The sequence below is a fragment of the Macaca nemestrina genome, chromosome 13 (assembly GCF_043159975.1).
Source record: "Macaca nemestrina isolate mMacNem1 chromosome 13, mMacNem.hap1, whole genome shotgun sequence".
NCBI lineage: Eukaryota > Metazoa > Chordata > Mammalia > Primates > Cercopithecidae > Macaca > Macaca nemestrina.
Genome location: NC_092137.1, coordinates 120,824,503 through 120,848,950, shown reverse-complemented (window position 1 = coordinate 120,848,950; position 24,448 = coordinate 120,824,503). Strand labels below are relative to the sequence as shown.

The 24,448-nt window shown below is 44.9% G+C and overlaps 2 long non-coding RNA genes across 3 annotated transcripts in view; one reads left to right on the top strand and one right to left on the bottom strand.

Moving 5' to 3' along the window:
* Positions 1 to 12,437: 12,437 nt before the first annotated feature.
* Positions 12,438 to 24,448, bottom strand: part of LOC105490065 (uncharacterized) — a 101,548-nt gene continuing 89,537 nt past the window's right edge. For both annotated transcript variants that reach the window (XR_011612124.1, XR_011612125.1), the window contains one exon: positions 12,438 to 12,572. This is a non-coding gene — a long non-coding RNA (uncharacterized lncRNA). The remainder of the gene's footprint in view (positions 12,573 to 24,448) is intronic.
* Positions 16,803 to 24,448, top strand: part of LOC105490066 (uncharacterized) — a 62,870-nt gene continuing 55,224 nt past the window's right edge. The window contains exons 1-2 of the long non-coding RNA XR_011612123.1: positions 16,803 to 17,452; positions 17,732 to 17,897. This is a non-coding gene — a long non-coding RNA (uncharacterized lncRNA). The remainder of the gene's footprint in view (positions 17,453 to 17,731; positions 17,898 to 24,448) is intronic.

Below are 24,448 nucleotides of genomic sequence, written 5' to 3'. Positions count from 1 at the left end.
CGGCTTCCTCTAGGAAAAGTTCTTTTTTTATTTTTTTATTTTTTATTATTTTTTTTTTTTTGAGACGGAGTCTCGCTGTGTCTCCCAGGCTGGAGTGCAGTGGCGTGATCTCGGCTCACTGCAAGCTCCGCCTCCCGGGTTCACGCCATTCTCCCGCCTCAGCCTCCCAAGTAGCTGAGACTACAGGCGCCCGCCACCACGCCCGGCTAGTTTTTTGTATTTTTAGTAGAGACGGGGGTTTCACCATGTTAGCCAGGATAGTCTCGATCTCCTGACCTCGTGATCCACCCGCCTCGGCCTCCCAAAGTGCTGGGATTACAGGCTTGAGCCACCGCGCCTGGCCTTTTTTTATTTTTTAATTATGTATTTATTTTTGAGACGGGGTCTGGTTCTGCCGCCCAGGCTGGAGTGCAGTGGTGCGGTCTGGGCTCACTGCAACCCCGGCCTCCCGGGCTTAGGTGATTCTCAGGCCTTAGCCTTCGGGGTAGCTGGGACTACAGGCGCCCGCCACCACGCCACGCCAATTTTTCTTTTCTTTAAGAGATGGTGTCTCACTATGTTGGCCGGGCCGGTCTGGAACTCCTGGGCTCAGGCAGTCCGCCTTCCAGAGTGCTGGGATCACAGGCATGAGCCATTGTGCTGGGCCCGGAAAAATTCTTAAGACGTCTATTTCCTTCACGAGCCATCTCGCACGTCTTAGATGCCCTTTTCATCTTAGGTTGAGCTTCTTGGTGTGCACGGCTATTCTTTCCAAGACTTAATTTAAGCTCTTGGAGGGGGTCCTTCTTTACTCATCTTGGTAACTTCCTCCCAGCTCTTAGCCCAGAGACATTTTACTTTCCTCAGCTTTATTGAGTGAGTTGATACTTGTATAAGGCCAAGTCTGCCCACAGTTCGTCTCAGAACAAGTTAGATAGGAAAATAAGGTTTCAGAAAGACAAAAGAAACTCCAGAATCTACTCTATAAAATAGTCCGGTGTCAAGCAAGCACTTAAATTTATTCATAAATTAACGTATATTTAAATATGACCTTACCCTAATGATTTTAAAAAGCAAGTTTAGGGCAGGGCGCAGTGACTCACGCCTGTAATCCCAGCACTTTGGGAGGCCAGGGGGGGGGGGGGGCAGATCACCTGAGGTTAGGGGTTCGAGACCAGCCTGGCCGACATGGTGAAAACCTGTCTCTATTAAAAAATACAAAAATTAGCTGGTACGTGCCTGTAATCCCAGCTACTCCAGAGGCAGGAAAATCGCTTGAACCTGGGAGGCGCAGGTTGCAGTGAGCCAAGATCGCACCACTGCACTATGCCCTCGACAAGAGCAAAACTCCATCTCAAAAAATAATAATAAGCAATTTTACTTTTTTGAGTATTAGCCTTAAAACTGAGTAGTCAAATTTTATTTCGATGTAATGAAATAGGAATAATTGTTATCTCTAAGTTGGCTTTTAAAATGTCTGAGGCAAGAGATTTCTGGAAGGCTTTTGACTCAGGGAAGAGATCAAACCCAAGGATACCTAACAGCGCTTTTGCTTAACCTCCAACCTGCCAGCTCTGCGAGTCAGCAGCCCTTCCCCCATTGACAGGTTCAGGACAAACAGGCCTTTCCAACCATGAAATGCTCAGGGTCTCTTACACAGCAATCAGCCACATGCCCTGGTTAGCCTGAGGCGCAGCAGCTCCATGGGAAATAACTTGCACCTGTCTGTAATTGACTCTTAGACGTATACAGACATGTTTGATCAGAGTTCGATTTCCCATGAAGCTAATGAGGCTTAAGCTGCAGGGCCCCCTCTCTTGCACAAGTTCCTTCCAAGTCCCTGGACCTAATTGTGTATTTATAAGCTTGTATTCTTGTTCTTAAAGGAGGCGTCCCAATAGTTGGGTAGACTTTTAAGGCCCACCATACCTGAACCTTCCCCTGTGCCTGAGGGACACTAGGAGCAGGAGGGGTGATGATGGAACTTTCTTCCCAGGAAAGGACAATGAGACCACTGAGAGTCTTAACAGTAAAAGAAGTTTTGCTAGACAGAGTGGTAAACTGTGTTGGAGAGAACCTGGCGTGGAGCCACCATCACCCTGGGATCCTCTACCCCCACTCCCCAACCCTCCTTTGTCTCAGGAGAGAACTAGGAGTTGAAACTGAAGGAACCATTACACTAAGGACTCTTAATCAGTTCTGATTAGTTGTGAACTTTTCTCTTTTTCCCTTTTGGAAATTGGAGAGACCTGGCCATTTGGCAGGTGGAGGTATTAGCTGGCAGAGTCAGGGAAAACTCTCTGAACCAGTGGTTCTCAAGGTGTCATCCCCAGACCAGCAGTACCAGCAACACCTGGGAACCTGTTAGAGATGCAGATTAACAGGCTAAATCCCAGACCTGTGGAATCAGGAATTCTGAGTTGAGATCCAACAATCTGGTTAAACAAGGCATCCAGGTGATTCTGATACAGGCTCAAGATTGAAAAGTGTTGCACGGTGATATATGCCAGGAGCTACTAGCTGTTGGGACTCCTCATTTTCTATTCATTTTGCTCTCTATGCAGGTTAGTAATTTACCATTGAAGGCAGAATTATAAGAGACTCAGACAAATTTGAACTTAAATCCCACCCCTGCCTTTACTAGCTATATGATGCTGAGCAAATGACTTGACTTTTCTGGCCTCAGGCTCCTAATCTGTAAAAATGGGGATCATAACATAAATTGGGGGAGATTAAGCATATATGTTTGTAAAGCGTATAGACTAGTGTCTGGGACGTAGGAGACTGTCAAAGCAGCTATTAATTAGCACTCACTCTTTTCAAAACACCACATTAGGCACGAAGATCCTCGATGCATTGATACCTCCACTTCATTCCACAAAATACTTGAGGTATGCAAGAATGCCTTCTATGAATTAAAACTGGAACTAGGAGGGAGGAAACCGTTGGGCTTTCCAGGGTTCTATCTCCTTTGCTGCATAGGTGAATGCACCTGGTATCCTGGCGTTCAACACCATCTATACACTTTCAGGTCCCCACTTCGTGTCACCAGCCAGACCTCACTGTCTCTATTGCTGTTCCCACTCAGGTGTCTAATGAGCTGTCTTAAACTCACATGAACTCCAGATCTTCCCCCACAAACATGCTCCACCCACAGCCTTTCCTATCTCCAGGGCAACTCCAACCATCCAGTTGCACAGGCCAAAAACCTGGGAGTCATTCTCTACCGTCTCCACATATACCCAAATCTAACTGCTTCTCACCACCTGCACTATTCCACTCTGGCATGAGCCCTGTCATCTGCTGCCTGGATTTCTGCAAGAACTTCCTAACAGGTTTCCCTGTTTCCACCTATACAAGAAAATTTTCCACTTACAGCACTTGCATAGTGGATTTGAAAACGGAATGCTATGCTATACCACAACTGGTTCTAACCAACTGAAGCAGATCAAGGACTGTGAACTTTGAGTGACCCCTGTACCAGACCCTTGTTAGACCTAACCAAAGACTCCTTTCTGTCCAGTTAACAAAGGGACGTGTTTTATCAACACTGTTCCAACTTATCCAGAGCACTACTTTCCAGCCCTTAATTCACATAACCTCCAAACTCCCTTCTGTCTTTCTCACACTTGAAAAACCCTGACTTTTCCTAACTCATGAGTTACTCAGTGAACTTTTTCCCTGGAGTGTTCCCATCCATGCCTGGCAGTATATAAACTCATCTTTGATTTTTTTTTGTTTTGTTTTTGAGTTTTGTTAGGCTTTGCTTTATATTTTGACATAAATTTGTACTTTTATAGTCTATTGTCAACCTGACAGGCAGCAGGATCCATTTAAAACATAAGACATGTCATGTCTCTCAATATTCACATCCTGCAGCGGCCTGCTTAATGTTTTTAAAAGCAGTTGGGAAAATTGAAATTTTAATTTTTAGAGTCTGTATATTAAGAAAAGCAATAACAGGGAATATTTGAATACCCATCTCAGGGTAAAAGCTTCCCTGATCTGGCTTGCCCCGGTCTTTCCATTCCTCCTGGATTCCTCCAGGCTCGGTCTGTTTCGGCTGAACTGACCACCATTTTGTTCCTGGAACGTATCAGGAATGCTTCTACTCCAGGGTCTATGCTCTAGCTCTCCACCTGAAGTGCTTTCTCCCCACCCTCTTCTCCCTGGTTCTCTGCTGGGCTCACTGCCATGCTTCCTCTCAGTCTTGGCTTAGTTATGATTTTATTGGTGAAGCATACCCTGATCACCACTGTTAATACTGCAGCTTATTACACCTACCCTCAAGTCCCAATCCTCCTTACCTTGCACTCATTTTCCCCCCATAACACTTATCACTTTCTATAATACTATATACTTTACTTACTCATTAAATGTGCTGTTATTACCACTCTTTCCCCCCATTCGTTTTGCTCGCTGATGTATTCCAAGCTTCTGCAATTGTAACTGGCACATATTGGGCACTCAGTAACACTTTTTGCATGAATGGATAGATGAATGGATGAATGAACAGAACTAAAAGATAAAGATCATTAAGACATAGTCCATCTCCTCCAGGGAGCTTAAAATCTGGTGGATAAGACAGACATACAAAATACAGAGAACAGGAAGGAACCAATCAAAGGAGAAAAGAGGAAAAGGAGTATTAAATGAAAGCAACTCTGGGTTCTATCCATTTCTTTCTTTACCCAGCCTTTTCAGCTTCTTTAACTGATTTTTCTTTGATTTCAGTTCTCTCTTTCATCTAGTCTAAAGCCCACAGCAGTTAAGTTAATAAGAAGAATATGGCACCTTGTCTGCTTATTCAGGATGCAGAGGAGCCTGCTCCTTTTGTCTCCTGTGTCCCTTATTCCCTGCGAGGTTTCCCTGGGTGTTATTCTTAAAAAGAAGTCAGCTCACGAAGCCTAAGGTTTAAGTCTGTTCAACTTAGTAGTAAATTATGGTAACCTAGGGTAGAGCAAATAGACCTCAGTCAGGTTCATGCAGCAGGATGAGGGTAGTAGCTTCTGAGTGGGTGGGCTGAGCTCTGTATTAATGTGGATCCCATATTTGAAGATCCTTATTCATATATTCCTAAAGAAAACTAATTCCCTTGCAGTTTCTAAATCTACATGAACTAAGGTCTCATCAGTGACCACTACCACAAAACATATATACCTTTACTAATAAACATACTGGATTTAGATGTGAGAATTAAGTATGGGTTTCTTCCATATTTTCCTTCCAAGCTGACTGACAGAATTCGTAAGCTTATATTCATCTTTCTAGCGTTCTTTAGAAATGTTTTTGGGACAAACAGCCAGGTTTAACATGAATCAAAATCTTGACCTGCCCTTTCAACTCCTCCACAACAGGCTCCAGCACCACTCTGACTTTTTTCTCTACTGCAATATTTAATTATTAATCTTGTGAGTTTTGAAAAATGTCATGTGGTTTGGTAGTCTTTCAATTAAAAGGAGGGAAATAATACCCTAGTATATTTCTCATTCCTTCCACCTCCCCTTACCATTGTCCTCTCTAGTGCTGAGAAGTACTTTCCGTTGATTTTTTAGGCTGTCCTTAGTTTCTGAATGTTCCTGAGCACCATTATGAAAGAAGCCTGCTTCACCCGTCATTCGATTGTACTTAATATTGCATTGCTTGGTGGTAACTAAGAGCCGTGGAAAGCCATTCAGGGGAAAAAAGGCCATCAAACAATGTATTGAGGGATGTTTGTGTTTCTACTGCTCCCTATTATTTAACTGCTTGTAACTGTAAAATTCCCAGCAAGAGTAAGTAAAGGCAAAAATCAACATATTCAAGATGCAGATAAATACCAGAAACAATGAAAAAATTAAAACAGTAAAATAATGACAACTGCAGAGACAAAGATAAAGTAGGAGAGACACAATTCTCTCTGCCAAGTCTTGTGTGAGTTCCCTAAATGAAGAATCGGGAATTGACCATTTTGCATGGCCTCGCAGGGTGGTCTGAGGGCAGGCATCACAGCTAGCACGCACACATACCTGTGCGGGGTTTTCCAGAAAGTAAATTCTACTTCCTTTAAATGTTATTACTTTAATTTCTGGTACTGTAACAACAAGTTAAATTTGATATTTTCAATCTGATAGGCTGGGCGCAGTGGCTTACGCCTATAATCCCAACACTTTGGGAGGCTAAGGCAGGTGGTTCACCTGAGGTCAGGAGTTCAAGACCAGCCTGACCAATATAGTGAAATCCCATCTCTACTAAAAAAAACCTACAAAATTAGCTGGGTGTGGTGGTGCATGCCTGTAATCCCAGCTACTTGAAAGGCTGAGGCAGGACAATGGCTTGAACCCAGGAGGCAAAGGTTGCAGTGAGCTGAGATTGCGCCGCTGCACTCCAGCCTGGGTGACAAGAGCAAAGCTCCACCTCAAAAAAATAAAAATATATAAATAAATAAGTAAAATAGATCTGATATTTTAAAACCATGCATGGTCAGATGTCTTTATGACCATGAATTAACAAGTATTTGAATTATTCTTAAAAATATCAGCAAAGAAATAGTCTGTGCAAAATCTCAAGGGGAATAATTTTGTTTCACCTTTAGTCTACGTTACGGTGAGCATCTGTATCCATTCCTAAAGTTTTCAAAACTAATTTTTTAAGTTAACAAACAATAATTGTATATATTTATTGTGTACATGATGTTTTGAAATATATATATGTTGTGGAATGGCTAAATTGAGCTAATTGACATATGCATTACCTCACATACTTTTTTTTTTGTGGTGAGAACACTGAAAATCTACTCTCTTTGCAATTTTCAATAATACAAAACATTGTTTTAACAAGGGTTACCATGCACTGTCATAAAAGTTTGATGCTTCGAAGCCCTTTCATAATTTATACAGGCAAGGAAATATTAGTAGCAGAGTCTTTGATCTCCGTAAAATACGTGTTCTGTCACACTGGGAAAGGTGATTGCCAGTAAGAGGACTGCTCTTTTCGGTGGAGTAAATATGATTTTCATTTTGACAATGTGATTTTGCTTCTTGTGAATCATCTCACACCAAAAAAGCCATAGGATTTTAGAACAAGAACTGGATCTTAAATATTTATTGGAGTCTGGTTTTGGAAGTATCCCCTCCACTTCCGGCTACGGTTTGACAAATTACTCAGCCTGTCTAAACCTCAGTTTCCACAGTTTCACGTTTTTAAAAAACGGTAAAAATAACTACCGAAGATGAGTTGGAAGAATTGAATAAACTAAAGTACCATGGAATTACCTAGCAGATGGCAGATATTCAACAATGTCACTGTAATAATAATAATCATTATTATATAAAAGAAACCTGAGGCCCAGAAATGAAGAAACGTATTGAAGACCATGGCAGGGCAGAGATATGACTTCCAGACCAGGGGCTCGTCTTTGGTTTCATCTTAAAGTCCACTTCATTAAAGTTGTATATATCTATGGTGTTTTATTTGGCGGGGCACTCTTATAATTATTGTTTTAATCTCATAATAATGTCGAAGGCTACAGAATTAAAATTCTACTGCTCTAGTAAAATGATAGCACAGATCAATACAGTAATATCATAAGAGGTGAATGAAATGACTCCTCAAGAGGACTGACATTAAAAGGTTATTAGCCATAGCTTGGACTTCCCTGAAATCACAAGCTGAAGCCTAGCCACTTTCTACAAGTCAGGGTAGGCCAAGTTATGCTGTGATAACAAAGAACCCCCAAATCTCAATGGCTTAAAACAGCAATTTGTTTTTTTCTTCCCACAACAGGTTCTTCCAGGATCCTGGCTAGTGGAGTAATTTGGGTCACTTGTAGCAGAGAGAAAAGAGGGTTATGGAGGGTCTCCATAATGTTGATTTAAATTTTCTGGTAAGAACTGACATTTCATCACTTCACTCACACTCATTGGCCAGAACAAGTCATATGACCACACCAAACTTTAAGGTACTGGGGAAGTTCAATCCTCCCATTGGCTGGAGGGAAAGAAGTGGGCCCGTCTGTGAACTGCCCTAGTGACTACCACAGGCTTTGACATGTTTTCTTTTCTTCTTAGACAAATAAAAAACAGCAGCCTGAGAAAGGATGATGGAAACTATTTTCATTTTCCTATGAATTATCAAGTCGTAAAGAGCAGATTTAAGTTTTTATCATTTATACATTTTTGTTTGTTGGCTTTATACATTTTTGTTATAGTCACCGATGAAATATGAATGTTTTTAAAAGCAGTTGGGGAAATTGAAATTTTAATTTTTAGAGTCTGTATATTAAGAAAAGCAGTAACAGGGAATATTTGAATACTGTTTTTTTTTTCTTCTTTCCTTCCTTCCTTCCTTCCTCTGTTCCTCCCTCCCTTTCTCCCTTCCTTCCCTCCCTCCTCCTCCCCTCCCTTCTTTTTTCCTTCCTTCCTCCATTTCCTTCCTTCCTTCCTTCCGTCCTTTCCTTCCTTTCCTTCCTTTCCTTCCTTTCCTTCTTTTCCTTCCTTCCTTTCATACAGGCTCTTGCTCTGTCACCCAGGCCGGAGTGCAGTGGCATGTTCTCAGTTCACTGTAGCCTCAAGCTCCTGGACTCAAGCAATCCTTCCGCTTCAGCATCCCGAGTAGCTGGGACTACAGACATGCACCACCAAGCCCAGCTAAATTTGTGTGTGTTGGGTGGGGGATGAGAGGTGGGGGTACTGGGAAGGGTGGGTCTTGCTTTCTTGCCCAGAGGGGTTTCAAACTCCTGACCTCAAGTGATTCTCCTGCCTCAGTCTCCCAATGTGCTGGGATTACAGGCATGAGCCACCAAGCACAGCCTCTACTATACTTCTGATGAGAATTTATTAATCATCTTAGATGTAATAATGGCTATTTTAGATTTTGTAGGGTTTTTAAAGATTTTTAAATTTGTTTCATCTTTCAGAAATATGTACTGAAGTGTGAATCAAATGATAAAATGAGATTTATTTCTAAATAATCTGCAGGGTGGGTGGGGACAGTGGGCGGGGCTAGAGATGAAAGAGGATCAGCTGTGAGCTGGTGATTGTTGAAGCTGGGTGATCAACGCATGGGAGTTCATTATGTTAGTCTCTCTAGTCCCTCTACTTTTAGGTATGCTTGGAACTCTCCATAATAAAAAGTTCAAAAAGACAAAAAAAGCAATGCTAGGCCTACAGCTACTTCAGATCTAGATGAAGCTCCACTAGAGACGGCTAGCAAGGATCTTAGCCCATTGCTGGTGCAGGTGGGGCCTGCCTGAGAGTGCATCAAGCCCTAGGAAATATTTCCTCCAAAGAATTTTCACACTCGCCGAATGTCTGAATCAACCAATCTTAGCCCGCAGTGGCAGCCGATGGTGCCCATGCTTTGCAACATCTGGTGGGACCTCAGGACCACCTGCTCTTGTCCTGTAAGGAGACAATGCTCAGGAGCCTCCTGAGGCCATGGTTGCTTGCACAGGTTAGCACAGAAGGCTTGAGTCCAGCTCTGAGCTAATTTCCTCTTCTCTGGTTAGTCTGAGACCCTGGTAAGACACTGAAGTTCCTTTGCTCATTAACATGGTGCTCACAGACTTTTGATGTCTCTGAGGCAGGCAGAAGCGTGTGAGGCATGAGCCTGGGCCAGACACAGGCCTAGGATATGACCTGAGAGCTGCTGCAAATGCACCTCCCTCCTCCTGAGGCCCCTGCTTTCATCACAGCTCCTCTCCCTTGAGCAGCCTGCTCTCAGCTCTAGCTGCTGCCAGCCCCTTCCTATCAGAGATGCAGGCTGTGAGCATCACCAGGGTGAAGGCTGGTGCATCACCCGTTGGTTCTCCCTCTGAGAGCGCGGCTCCCCGGCCCACAGCGGTGGACCTCTGGCACACCACACAAGCTTGTTCTTCACGGTCTTGCCTTCCCTGCCGTAGCTGATTGGCTGTGGACTCCTTTCCCACATTGGCCCAACCAGATTCTCTTGAGCATTTTCTCCAAGAAATATGTACATTGAAGATGAGTCTGAATTATGTAAAACGTGAAGCTTACAGGACTGTCTATAAACTTTTGCTACAGAGTTGCCCTGACCCCCGCCCTCCCAAGACTGGTTGCTCAGCATTTTCATGGACACCATTGAAACTGAACTTTATATATATATATACAGAGTTACATACATATATAGTTTTATAGTTACATATATGTATAACTAGACACATATAGTTACATATATAGGAAACTATATAGTTACATACATATGGAGTTCCAATGACGTATATATATGATTGAGGTTGCTTTCTTTACCGAGTGCCTTGAAGGGTGTGGTAGGCAGCCTCTGAGATAGCTCTGATTATCTCTACATTCTTCTGTAAGCACCCTCACCCCTTGAGTGTGGGCCGAAGCTAATAACGTGTCTATTGAATGAAACACGGCTAAAGTGGTATGCTTTTACTTCAAGGTTAGGTTTAAAAAATCTGTGTGTCAGCCTGATGTGGTGGCTCACGCCTGGAATCCCAGCACTTTGGGAGGCCAAGGCAGGTGGTTCACCTGAGGTCAGGAGTTCAAGACAAGCCTGGCCAACATGGCGAAACCCCATCTCTACTAAAAAATACAAAAATTAGCCAGGTGTGGTGGCAGGTGCTTGTAATCCCAGCTACTCGGGAGGCTGAGGCAGGAGAATTGCTTGAACCTGGGAGGCGGAGGTTGCAGTGAGCCGAGATTTCGCCACTGAACTCCAGCTTGGGCGACAAAAGCAAAACTCCACACACACAAAAGTAAATAAATAAATAAGTAAATAAGTAAATAAAAATAAATAAATAAAAAGTGTGTCTCTCTCTCCCCCTTCTAGGGAAGGAAAGATGCCATGTTAGGGTATTCCTATGGAGAGGTCAAGAAGCACCTCTAGCCCACAACCTTGTGGCCCTGAGGCCCAGCAGCCAGATGGGTGAGCTGGGAAGCTACGTGGGGGCCTGGCGGTGATTGCAGAGCAGGCTGGTGCTTTCGTTACAGATCTGTGAGAAACTCTGAGCCAGGCGCACCCAGTGAAGCCACACCCAGACTCCTGGTCATCAAGTTTATTTAATTTGGGAGTGATTTGTTACAAAGCAACAGGTAGCTAATACCAGACGCTGTGAATGTCCCAAATAAAATGAAAATCTTAAGAACTGATGAAAATGAAAGGAGCTCTGGATGAATCCAAGGTGATGGGGGCAGTTTTAATACACCCCTTTTGGTATTAATAGAAAAAGTAGGCAGAAATCACTAAGGACAGAGGAGACTTATACAACACTCCCCACCAACTTGGCTCACTTGATGGTGATAGAATGTTCACCCAGGAAGCGCAGAACACGCGAGCTTCTCCATTGCTTCCGGTGCATGGAGACACACCGTATGCTGGGCGGTAAAACAATCCCGGAAAGTTTACAGAGACTGAAATCACACAGAGTATGCACTTTGACCACCACAGAATTACAATAGAAATCAATATTAGAAAGATATCAGGAAGATGAAAATCCTTCCCTGTTTGGAAGTAAAACACTTCATTGCAAAATGATGTATGTGCCAAAGAAGAAATCACCGTGATTAGAAAGTAAGAATGAAAACCTGAGCGTCAAAATTTCTGAGATGTTTCCTCAGACATTGCTTACAGGGAATAGGATAGCTTTAAATGCTTATGCTAGAAAAGAAGAAAAGTTTAAAGTGATACTTAGTTTTTACCTTAAGAAGATAGAAAAACAGAATATGAAGCTCATATAAATGGAAAGAAGGAAATAGAGATAGGAATAAAAATGATTGAAACAGAAAAGAGAATAGAGAAATATCACTTTGTCAAAAAGTTGGTTGCTTGAAAAGATCAGTTTCTGGCTGACTGCTTCACTCACATCCTTTTTTTTTTTTTTTTTTTTTGAGACGGAGTCTCGCTCTGTCACCCAGGCTGGAGTGCAGTGGCATGATCTCGGCTCACTGCAAGCTCCGCCTCCCAGGTTCACGCCATTCTCCTACCTCAGCCTCCTGAGTAGCTAGAACTACAGGCGCCTGCCACCTCGCCTGGCTAGTTTTTTGTATTTTTTAGTAGAGATGGAGATGGTGTTTCACCGTGTTAGCCAGGATGGCCTCCATTTCCTGACCTCATGATCTGCCCACCTCGGCCTCCCAAAGTGCTGGGATTACAGGCGTGAGTCACTGCGCCTGGCCCTCACTCACATTCTTTATTCTTGAAATTTGGATCTCCTCTCAACTATTGGACATGATGTTCAGCTCCATCCTCATGATAAAGATTTCAGCTTCTCTAACCTGTATCCTCTCTCTATAGTTTAAACTGGAGGGAACTCATTAGAAAAATCACACTGTTATTAAAATGGCTGAAGGCACATATTGGGCTGAGCTTTTAGGGACAGCATCCACAATCTCTTCATGGAATCAACCTGGTAAGGAACATCTGAGGTCTCAGAAGCACCCTGCCTCTGCCTCCACCACATGGACAACATGGGGGCCTAGGCCCTGCCCACTTCCTCTTGCGGCTGGCTTCTAATCGGCATCTCACGCTGATTTCATCGGGCGGATGGAACCCAATCACAGGTCTGCATCCCAGTGGAAGGAAGGCTGGGAAGGGTAGGATCTGGGTTCCACACTCGAAGGTGAGTTCACAACCTGGGAAATCATCAAAATATGAAGGAGGCGTTTAGAAGGTTTTGGATGGAGACTAATGACAGATGAACACCTTAGCTCTCCCTTGCCAACCAGGGAGGCTCCTGCTCTAAATATCTTTCCTCACACAGCTGTCCCCACCATCCCTCCACCCTTCCCGCCAAGCGGGGAGCTCTCTTTTCTGGCGCACTTGTTCCTGAAGGTTCGTCCCACACAGGGCATATGATGCTCAGCATATCGTTCATGCATTAGCTCAGTATATACTCACTGAGCCCCTGTTACATGCTAGCAGATGTACCAGCACAGGAGCCACAGTGCTGAGCGAAGCAGCACAGCCGCTGACCCTGCAGACTCCACCACCGCTCAGCAGACACTTCCTTGGAAGGTGAGGAAAACGAACTCAGACCAGATTGGGCCGGAAAGGTAGACGTTATCATGAGGAAAAGGAAGTGTGCCATGGAGCCCTGAGGACGGGGCTGTGGCTGCGTCCCAGGAAAGGATAACACTTGGAAAAGGAACGTCTCTGAGGGAACTTTTTCTCTATGTGCCTCTCATCAGCTTCAGTCCTGTCCCTGAAGATGTGTGTTCCGGTTACTCCAACCCCATGGCATAAAACACGTCCGCTGAAGTCTGCACGGAACAGACAGAACCAGAATGTCAGACTCATTTTCAGGTGCAGGAGTAGAGGCAGGGCCCACCAACTGTGTCTGGGAGGGGGTGGGGCTGAGGGTGGAGTATTTCAGTGCCCCGCAGTCCTGGGTGCTCTTCTATTCCTGTAGGTAACAAGGGCGGTGAGAGGATCACTGTGAGCCTGGCCGATTCCGCCGCATATCATACCCGCCAGGCCTAAGTCTCACACGTGGGAATCTGAAAGTCCTTGCACTGACTGCTGCAGGCTGTAAAATCACCAACGGTAACCCATTTTGGGGTTCATCAGAAATTAATGGGAAAGCCGATTCCCCCTACCCCTTTGATATTTTGTGTTTTTGAGACGGGTTCTGCTCTGTTGCACAGGTTGGACTACAGTGGCGCCATCACGGCTCACTGTAGCCTTGACCTCCCGGGCTCAATGATTCTCCCAACTCAGCCTCCCAGGTAGCTGGTACTACAGGCACACACCACCATGCCCAGCTAATTTTTATTTATTTTAGTAGAGATGGGGGTCTCACTATGTTGCCCAGGCTGGTCTTGAACTCTTGAGCTCAAGTGATCCTCCCACCTTGGCCTCCCAAAGTGCTGGGATTACAGGTACTTAATGGGAAAGTCTGGAATCAAATACAAATACTAAAAAGCAGGAAAGCGAAATGAACTACATGTTAAATCTTTGCTCAAGTCACCCTCTCCTGAGCTCTGCTCTGGCACCATCCCCATCAAAGCTCTTGTCATTGTCACCCGGCACCCAGGTCCCGGGATGTAGACCATGCAGCTGCCTGAGGCCCACGAGCAGAAAATGTTGCTCATTGATAAATTCTCAAATTTACAATGAAAACATTATTTAATTTTTTCTCAAGCAATCTGTTCCTATTCTAGGAAGGGAGAAGGGGCAGGCAGAGGAAGTGAAGGAGAGCCAGGTTTTCCAGAGCTGTGACTGTCCCTAAGCTGCCTTGCTTGGGACCAAGAGGATCTTTGCTCCCCAGCTCTCCCCAGGAGTTCACGGATCGGTCGGGCTTGTCCTTTCCCTGCTCTCTGGTTCCCCAGGGCTCCCAGGCCTCTCTGGGGGAATTTCCCCTCCTCCTTCTCAGGCCCAGCTTTGCATTCCCGGATCACAGTCTTGCCAGACTGTTCTGCCTCCTTGCCTGTGGTCTTTGCAGAGCCAGGTCACCATCCTGTACTATCTCAAATTTGCTTTGTAAATGCTAGTTTAAAAATACATTGTCCCACAATTAAGCATAACAGTTTGCACAGGTTGCTGCTGTACATACGATATAGGATCCTCCAGAGCCTAAAATGTAAAATTTCAGAAAAATCAAAACAACGAAAGGTGAACAAAAGAGATGTTACTTTTACTATGGTTTGGGGGGACACTTGTAGAAGGCACGAAAAGCAAAGAGACTCCCTTCTCCCTACAGCCGTCCACAAATGCAGTAGAAACGCGCCAGTGTTACATGGACAGTTCAGTCCATGGTGCTGGACATTGAGGATTAATTTTTCTAATTTTTTTTATTTTTTGAGACGTAGTCGTGCTCTGTCGCCCAGGCTGGAGTGCAGTGGCCCAATCTCGCCTCACTGCAACCTCTGCCTCCCAGGCTCAAGTGATTCTCCAGCCTCAGCCTTCCGAGGAGCTGAGATTATAGGCATGAGCCACCACACCTGGCCGAGGATTATTTTAAAGCTTTTGCTTCCTGATTACTTTTCTAGGTATAGAAGTTTGTATTTTAATGGGGACTTATGAAAGAAAGTAATGCAGATATTTTAGAAGCTGTTTTCTCCACTTATGTTGCATCGGGATGTTTTATGTGGGTTATATTATGAGAAAGTAAGGGTTTAGATAAAATACTTAATACACACATTCGAAAGCTATATTAAATTAGATTTGTTTTCCTTGTCCATTAAAAAGGTAAACAGAACATCGCAGAATAATAGAAATTGTTAAATATCATATTGTTTAATTGAAAAATCTCTTGATTCATAGAATTTTCACAGCTACTGGCTCTACATCACAGTTAAGGCTTAGGCTCAAGCCTACGACTGCCTGAGTTGCTTTTTGTTTGGTTGGTTTTTAACTTTTTATTTTGAAGTAATTATAGATTCATGCACAGCTGTAAGAAATAAAAACAGAAATCCTGTGTACCCTTCATTCAGTTTCACCCCGTGGTAATACCTTGCATACCACTGAACACTACTGAAACCGGGAAACTGACACTGGGACAATCCACAGAACTTTTTCAGATTTCACCAGCTTAAATACATTCGTGTGTGTGTGTGTATTTCATTCTGTGCAACTGTATCACACATAGATTTCCGTATCACACTACCACCACAATCAAGACCCAGACCTGTTCCATCGCCACCTGACTTCTCATCCTACCCTGCTATGGCTCCAGCCACCTCCCTCTCTACCCCTCTAACCCAGAACCCATTCTCCATTTTGATAATTTTGTTTCAAGAATGTTACACAAGAATGTTATGGAATTAGACAGTATGTGACCTCTTAAGATTGACTTTTTTTTCTCCATCAAATTCCCCTGAGATTTGCCTGAGGTTTAATACTGGCTTCCTGCCTCACTGGCTGTGTGCTTTGGGGCAAGTTATTTAACATCCCTGTCTCAGTTCCATTCAGACGTAGGCCCGCCTGACCATGATGAACTCTCACTGTCTACACTCCACACACCTTCTGCTTCTCACTTGCAGTTGAGAAGAGGCCTTCCATAAGCCGTATTCTGTGTCTCTGTGGAACCTTGGAACATGGCTGGGACCTTGAACTTCTATTTTTATTTAGAGATGAGGTCTCACTCTGTTCCTTGGCCTGGAATGCAGTTGGCACCATCATAGCTTATTGCAGCCTCACACTTCTGGGCTCAAGGATCCTCCCACCTCAGCCTTCTGAGTAGCCGGGGTTACATGTGCATGCCACCGTGCCCTGATAATTTTTAAATTTTTTTGTAAAGATAGGATCTTGCTATGTTGCCCATGCTAGTCTGGAGTTCCTGGCCTCAAGTGATCCTCCTGCCTTGGCCTCCCAAAGTGTTGGGATTACAGGAGTGAGCCACTGTGCCTGGGGGAGCATGCGCTTCTAAACCTTTTCTCAACATTTTCAGATCAATGCAGTATACAGAAAAACATGATTGAGCAATACTCTTTGGATAGTTTTAGGTATTTAGATTTTGTCACAGTCTATTATTTTGATAAGTAATTCAATAGATGTTTACAGGAACACTGTTTTGAATGGGAGCCCATTTCTACTGCTACCAGTTTTTATTTTTGGTCGGTTTCTCTTTCATCAGTGGGGATGCATACGCAGGTGGCATTTACGCCTCTTTTAGAGGTCGTTTGATTTAGCCTTACACTGTGACAAAGCTCTGGGTGTACTGCTGAGGGAACAGTTCCCCTGCTGTGCCAGCTGGCTGATTATCTGTGGTGATCCTGCGTATAAAGCATTTTTATAAGTTCACAGACCTCTCTGCTCAAATGTCAGGTCAACACAGAGGCCCCCCTGACCGCCTCCAAAATAGCATCTGCCTCCTGTCTCTCTTCATTCCTTTTCCCTACTATATTTATCTTCAGAGCACTTGTCACCACTTGACACGTTATATATTTATTTGTTTACTGTCTGTCGCTCACCTTCAAAATGTAGTCTTCAGGAGAAAAGGAACTTGTCCTTTTCCCTGCTTTGCTTGCTTGCCCTCCCTCCCTCTTTCTTTCTTTCTCTTTCTTTCTTTTTTTTTTTTGTTTGAGACACAGTTTCACTCTTGTTACCCAGGCTGGAGTACAATGGCATGATCTTGGCTCACTGCAAGCTCTGCTTCCTGGGTTCAAGCGATTCTCCTGCCCCAGCCTCCTGAGTAGCTGGGATTACAGGCACCCACCACCACACTTGGCTAATTTTTGTACTTTTAGTAGAGACGAGGTTTCACCATGTTGGCCAGGCTGGTCTTGAACTCCTGACCTCAGGTGATCCTCCCACCTCGGCCTCCCAAAGTGCTGGGATTACAGGCATGAGCCACCAAACCCAGCCTCTTGCTATTATTTCCGTTGCCTGAAGTGGTCTCTGACGTGTGGTGTTTATAGAACAAATGAACGAAATGAGGGAGCGAATGAATAAATTCTCCCACTGCTAATGGAGGGAGGAAGGAGCAATCTATACCTGAAGAAGCAGAAGGAGCAGGAAGGACTCAGGGTATGCCAAGATCTCCATTTGGGCCAAAGAGCAGAGTGAAACAAAGGTAACCACCACAGTGACCCTGTGGCAGGGATATAGATGTACCCATCTACAAACTTGTGTGTGCAAGAAAAACAACTTCATTTTTCTATAAGTCAACTCAGTTTCTATTCTGAGGCTTGATTTTGACAGGATGAGGCACTTAATAGCTTTAGAGTTGTAGTCCAGCCCCACCTCTGCCCAGAGGTGAGGGGTGCGAGTGGAGGCGCGCACTGCCTGGGCTGGGGTGTAGCGTCTAGTTCATCCTCGGATGCTGAGACGGTGCTCATGCCTCTCCACACAGGCCAGAGAGACCAGCACTCGGCGGCACCCTGAGCCTCGCCCACCAGGATTTTCCTTTCGTCACTTCTTTCTTGCTCACCCATTGGGTGCTATGATAAAAAGGTGTTTTCTCTACAGCTATCTTCTGCTTTTTAGCCACGGCTTCAGTTTCTGTTCTCAATTCCAGGGTAAGTTTCAGTTCTTTATTCTCATCCCTGATGTAAGACCTGATTCTCAGGTCTAATGATTTGGTAATGAAATGAGGTAGTTTTGCTTGAAGACTCCTACACTGCCCTTTTATCATCATAAATATTATAGACCATTTCCTAACTAAGGCATTTCTTGGTAGTATTCCTCCTAAACCAAGTACTTTGTTTCACTTAAATGATGAGTATATATATATTGGAACCATATTGGTTAATACAGCATTGGTACTTGGATTTCTTTTTTTTTTTTTTTTTTTGAGATGGAGTCTCACTGTCTTCCAGGCTGGACTGCAGTGGCCGGATCTCAGCTCACTGCAAGCTCTGCCTCCCAGGTTCACGCCATTCTCCTGCCTCAGCCTCCCGAGTAGCTGGGAGTACACACGCCCGCCACCTCGCCCGGCTAGTTTTTTGTATTTTTTAGTAGAGACGGAGTTTCACCATGTTAGCCAGGATGGTCTCGATCTCCTGACCTTGTGATCTGCCTGTCTCAGCCTCCCAAAGTGCTGGGATTGGTATTTGGATTTCTTTTATTATAAATTAATTAATTATCTAAGGTTTCTTTTCTTTTGAAAAATCCAATTTAAATGGAATCATAGTACTAAAATTTTGTGAGGGAATTTTTAGCATTATTATTAGACACTGTTTTCCTTTGTCTACAAACTGGGGGTTTGAATATAAAATGTTAGGAATTAAAGTAATTGAGGTCAGTAGCCAGCAGTATATGTCAGTGTCATCTGTGGGGGCTTCTTAAAATACCAAAGCCCGGGTCCCATCTGCGAAGTCCCTGATTTGGAGAGTTTCCTGGAGGTCCGAACCTTGAATCCCGTGGACCACAAGCCAAAAGTCCAGTCCAGCCCGCTCATTCTTTCTACTGATGAAGAAACCGAAGGTCCTAAAACCAGGGATTTGTGCAGCCTCCCACATGTGAAAGAAGTGGTTTCAACAAGTACATCCCAGCAGACTCTGACTCCAAAGCTGGGGTAAAGCTTTCTGGGTGACGACGTTTACAACAGAACTCGATGCTTGTCATCTCTTTGCACTTCTGCAAGTGAAAATGATGAAGATATTCTTTTTACTGGAATCTCATCTCTTTGTACTTCTGCAAGTGAAAATGATGAAAATATTCTTTTTACTGGAATCAACCCTCGGGTAGTCAGGTTAGCAGTTCCCAAAGGTCATATTTACATTTTACCCGAGTCAGTTGTCTAAAGAGAAAGTGTCTTTCATCCCTGCCTGTGGTGAGGCTTAAGTTTACAACAGGAGTGGGGGCATGCAGTGGACACAACCGTAATTACGAAAGGGATGGAGAACGCAGGGGACCAGGAACCCCATCATCGCTCGGGCAGCCTCACGGGACTTGATGCTCGGAGAGGCAGTTGACATGTATTGCAGGCACATGGCTGAGTTCCTTCAGGACATGGACAGAGGAGGAGGCCTCGTGACACAGACTTGTCTATATCATCGATGTCACTTTCCAGAGAGTTTAAACACGGGCTCACCTGGGCTTTGGTGTATTCTTGCCTGCAGCCAGGATTGAGAACTCTTGCTTTGGGAGATTTTCATTGTCCTTTTATGTACATTACTAAAAAAGAGGAGATGGATTGCAGATAATTTAAGATGCCTGACACCACTGCCCTACATGCATGCACAGGCAAGCCCACACATGTTAGAGGGTGAAAGCCCAAGCCCACGTTACCAACAAATCTTAACAAGACGGACTTGCAGAGTGGTTTGGATGAAATCACCGCCGCCTTCTTGGTCTGAATGTCTCGCTCAAGTAGCCTGACCTTCGCTTGGAGAGTAACTGGCTGCTCCTCCGTTCTTGCTGCATTCTCTGGCTGGAAGCTGAAGACCGTCAGTCACCAGCCACCAGCCCGGCAGCCCACCAGCCACCAGCCACCAGCCCAGCAGCCTACCAGCCACTAGCCCACCAGACACTAGCCACCAGCCCACCAGCCACCAGCCCAGCAGCCCACCAGCCACCAGCCCAGCAGCCTACCAGCCACTAGCCCACTAGCCACCAGCCCACCAGCCCACTAGCCATTAGGCCAGTAGCCCACCAGCCACTAGCCCACCAGCCCACCAGCCCACCAGCCACTAGCCCACCAGCCCAACAGTCACTAACTCACCAGCCACCAGTCCACCAGCCCACCAGTCACTAACTCACCAGCCACTAGCCCACCAGCCCACCAGTCACTAACTCACCAGCCACCAGCCCACCAGCCCACCAGCCCACCAGCCACCAGCCCACTAGCCCACCAGCCCACCAGCCCACCAGCCACCAGCCCACTAGCTCACCAGCCCACTAGCCCACCAGCCCACCAGCCCACCAGCCACCAGCCCACTAGCTCACCAGCCCACTAGCTCACCAGCCCACCAGCCCCACCAGCCCACCAGCCACCAGCCCACTAGCTCACCAGCCACCAGCCCACCAGCTCACCAGCCACCAGCCCACCAGCCCACCAGCCACCAGTCTACCAGCTCACCAGCCACCAGCCCACCAGCTCACCAGCCACCAGCCCACCAGCCCACCAGCCACCAGTCCACTAGCTCACCAGCCACCAGCCCACTAGCTCACCAGCCACCAGTCCACTAGCTCACCAGCCCCACCAGTCCACCAGCCCACCAGCCACCAGCCACCAGCCACCAGCCCACCAACCCACAAGTCACCAGCCCACCAGCCCACCAGCCACCATCCCACCAGCCCAGCAGAAAAGACAGGATATAGCTTCTCAGTAACTTACATTAGTTCCCTTTCTTAGGAAAACCTTAATATTTGGTCTTTGTATTTGACACTCCTCAGTGTCACTACGGTGAGACTACAGGTGGATTTATTTTCATGTATCCTGCTCATATTTCTGTGTGCCTTTTCAGTTTGAGCAGTCACCCTTCTTCAATTCTGGTGAATTCTGCTCCATTATCTCTTCAATATGTTGCCTCTCCCTTACTCTCCCTATTCTCTCCTTCGAATCCCTATTAGATTTACATTGAATTTGTCATTCTACTCTTCACATTACATTGATTTCACTTTCATAATTTCTGCTCTTTCTCTGTGTTTTGGTCTGATTTCCTCAGAATCATCTTCCAAACCACAAGCCCTCTATCTAGTCATCTAGTCTAACTTACCTAGGGAGTGTTTTAACCTTAATGGCTATCTATTTTATTTCCATTTGCTTCCTGATTTTCCCCAATATCCTCTCCCTGCCCTGTGGATTCTGTCCTTTCCTTTATTTCTCTGAGCATTGTAAGCCTCTCAGACTGTTTAATTATCATTAGGTCTTGCAGTGTGGGTCCCGCCGTTGGCTGTGTCTGCTGAGTCTCTCTTCCTTATGATCTCATGTGGACATAAATAGTCACCTTACACTTCTTCAGTAACGTAATTCCAGTTTTTCAAGATAATATTCACTGACTTCCTACACTGAATGCTCAGTTTACAGACTACTCTTCCCACTGATTTCCAGACCTCACCTTTCATGTGAGATAGCTCATAGCGTTTTAAAGCCCTGATTGGAGGAGAGTACTGTGGGCTGACTCTTCTATAGTTAAGATTGGGATGGGGGAAAGGAAGAAGAAAGCATGTTTCCAAATAACTTGGTCAACAAGGTTTAGCATATGGCAATTTGATTTAAAAAAAAAAAAAACCAACAGCTTGCTAGGATGTTGTAGCTACGTCACTATGAACGCTAAATTTTAAGGTTAAAAAAAAACCCCTAACAATCTTTATTCCTTTAATATCACACACAATTAACATAACATAATATAACTTTAACATAATATAAATTAACATAATATAACTTTAACATCACATGATTATATGTTCTCAATGGAAAATTCTTATGTTTCCAACTGTTCCCCATCAGAGGTCATTTCTAGACTACTAGACATTCGTGCTTTGTTCGTTTGTCTGTTTTTGGTGTTGCCACGACAATCCATCAGTGTGCAGGGATGAAACACAACGTCACACCAGTTGAGAGGACACAAAACCCTTGCCTTTGTCCTGGAACCTGAGCTTCTATTCATGCAGCCCGAGATCATCAAACCATTTTAGATAACATCACACCACTGAGTATAAGGTTCAGTCATCGAAAACCTTGAAGATCTCACACAGAACCTGCTGCCCGGACTCTGGAGGCAGCTGGTTGTGGGACTCCTGCTATCTCATCATTGCGACCTCAGGGAACATCTATAGAGACGGCGTGATGTGCTGTTGCACTCTCAGTATCCTGCCATGGCCCTTGCCTGGGTCTTGAATTTAGGAGCCAGTCACAGAAGGAAATGGAATGAACTTAGGCCTCTGCCCAGAAGGACCATCATCTTTCTGAGGGAGGAGCTCTCGCCTATGTGAAACAATGGGAGTACACGGCCAAATGCTCATCACGTGGACCAGACTAATGCTACAGGAGGGAAGGGGGAGGCCAAGGGTTGGTGAAGCTTCATAGGCAGACTCAGCTCAAATCTGGCCTTGAGGGATGAGTTGGGCCTGTGCATACAGCCCTGGAGGTGCACATGAGGATGGGTGCATGCTGGCAGCTCAGGCTGCCCCTGGGTATGAACGGATGGACAAGTGTTGGTCATGGGTGGTAGTAACAGACAGGGGTCAGGGGTAAGGAAGCTAGAGGGGAGCCTGCTGATAACTCTCTGAACATAGGAAGGGAGGTGGTGGCAGGCAGGTGACAAGCAGGAAAAGGTAGTAACATAAATAGCCACTGCTCACTGAGCGCTTTCTATGTGTTGGGCTTTGCAGCTCTGTGACATGAATTATCTCATTTAATCCCCACACATCCTGTCAGGTAGAGGAGGCTACTCTCCTCATTTTCCAGATGGGGAATCGGAGCTGAAGGAACTTATTCAAGTTGCTCCAGGTTGTACAGATAACAAGTGATATAGTGTAGATGCGAACCCTGGCCATCGAGTTTGTGTTCCTAGTCATCATGAAATCCTCCGCCTCAGAGGATTGCAGTGACTTGTCTTAATGCTGCTAAATATTGCAGGATGGATCATCTCGGTCATGATCCTTGATTTCCATGGACTGTCATCTTTGGAAGTAAGGCATTGCTCACTCAACAGTTATGATGCTGCCAATCCCTGGCCTCATATTGTGTATGGAGGACATTGAGATGAATGAGATTGGTCACTGCTCTTGAGGAGGCGACAGTCCCCGCAAGGAGGTCACAAGAAGAGCCACGTAAACATATAATTATATTGCAGCATGGCACATGATGACTCAGGCGATGTTTCTACAAAGTGCTCGGGAATCTCAGGAGAAGGAGTGGCCGATTCTATGAGAGGGGGCTGGGGAAGCCTTCAGAAAGATGAGGATGGTTAGGATAAGTTTTGAAGGATGAATAGTTAATCAGATAAACGTGGGAGCGTAAAGGGTTTCAAAGCAGAGGAAGTAGGGTTCAGAGGTGTGGCGATATGGAAGAGCATGGAAGGTCAGAGAATGGGCACAGCTGGAAGAGATCCAAGCATAAAGTCCAAGTCTCAATTATGTTCTGCAGATTACTGTCTCTGGGCGAGTTGAGTTCTGCAGTCAAATGTGTGGCAAGCCTTGTATCTATCATCTTGTTTTAGAGATTCATCATGCGTGTAGCATACTAAAGGTGCTAAGAAGTACTGCAGTCAATTAACCCATTTAAATCTTTTTAAACATGAGTTTCCATTTTAATTGTACACAGAATCCTTTTTTAACTCCCAATAACACTTTAGCTTTTCATTTCTTTTTTTTTGAGACAGTCTCGCCCTGTTGCCCAGGCTGGAGTGCAGTGGTGCGATCTCCACTCACTGCAAGCTCTGCCCCCCAGGTTCATGCCATTCTCCTGCCTCAGCCTCCCGAGTAGCTGCCACCACGCCTGGCTAATTTTTTTTTTTTTTGTATTTTTAGTAGAGACGGGGTTTCACCATGTTAGCCAGGATGGTCTCGATCTCCTGACCTCGTGATCCGCCCGTCTCGGCCTCCCAAAGTGCTGGGATTACAGGCGTGAGCCGCCAAGCCCGGCCGCTTTTCATTTCAAGAATTTTTATTTTACATAGTTTTCATCTCTCTGCTGAGATTCCCTACCTGTTCACTCACCAGACCACATTTTGCTCTAATTCAATGAACAGAAGTTTGACAGCTGCTTTAAAGTCTTTTTGGCTAATCCTAAAATCTGGTCCATTTTAGGTTTGCTTTCAACTGACTGCTTTTTAAACAGTAATAACTGTGGTTCACATTATCCTGTTACTTTGTATGCCTAGCCCTTCTTGATTGTTCATTGGACATTGTGATAGTGCATTTTAGAGAACACTGATTTCTGTTCTTTCTCCAAAAAATGTTGATACTTGTTTTAACAGGGTTATTAATTAGTGTCTGATCAATGTGAATTTATGTAGGCTAATTTTTATACTTGGTTAGTGCAGATATATGGAAAGTTCAAGACACTTTCCAAGCCCTTCTAATTTGGCAGGACTCATCTGCCAATCTCTTTATCCCATGTGAACCTTGTTCTAAAACCCTTCAACTTTATTTTTTTTATTTTTATTTTTTATTATAC